Here is a 993-nt window from a genome sequence, read left to right as displayed (position 1 = left end):
TATTATAATCATCCAAAGTCCACAGTTTAAATTAGGGTTCACTCTTGGTTTTGTACATTCTATTGGTTTGGACAAATGTATCACAATTATGTTATTGTACACATTATTTTCACTGCCATAAAAGCTGTCCGTGCACCATCTACTTATCCTCCACCCCTAACCCTATCCTTGGCAACCATTGATCTTTTTACTGTTTCCATAGTTTCTGCCTTTTTCAAAACGTCTTATAGTTGGAATTACAAAGTAGACTTTTCAGATTGGCTCTTTTCACTTAGTAATACGCATTTAAGGTTTGCGTATGTCTTTTCATGGCTTAATTGTTCATTTATTTTCAGTCTTGAATAATACTCTATTGCTTGGATGTATCATAGTTTATTCAGTTTATTTATGCATTCAATATCTGAAGGACATCTGGTGGAATTTTTTAATTATTCATATATGTTTTTAAAAACAGTCATCACTTATAAGGTTTCTAGCTTACAGATCTGTATTTAAAATTGAAGGACATTTCAGAATTGTATAAATCTATTATTTTTTAGAGAAACTGTACCTACTTAAAAATACTATGAAACCTAATTATACTATGATTTTATTTACAATATTATTATTCTTTTAAAAGTAAAATGTCAAAGTAGTGTTTTGAAATATTTTCTTTTGAGAATAGTCAAATTCTAAGTGTGCAGCTAAGCAATTATATAATGTAATGACATATAGTTGTATTTTATCACTGGCAGGTAATTTTTTGCACATTTATTGGCTTTCTACAGAATCTTATATGACAATTTTCCAAACATGAATTACACTAGAATCATCTACAAAATTACATCAAAAAAATAGTAAAAAGTTATGTCACTGTGTTCCCTTACATTTTAGATCTGCTGAGGGTACAACATTTAATCTTTAGAAAATAGGACTTGTTTTCACAAATGAGTATAACTGTATTGATTTATTTCTAGTAAGACTAAAAATTACAGACAAACACTTTATATATAA

The sequence above is a fragment of the Camelus dromedarius genome, chromosome 13 (assembly GCF_036321535.1).
Source record: "Camelus dromedarius isolate mCamDro1 chromosome 13, mCamDro1.pat, whole genome shotgun sequence".
NCBI classification, from domain to species: domain Eukaryota; kingdom Metazoa; phylum Chordata; class Mammalia; order Artiodactyla; family Camelidae; genus Camelus; species Camelus dromedarius.
The sequence above is the reverse complement of the archived record's forward strand: the minus strand, read 5'-3'. Positions refer to the sequence as shown.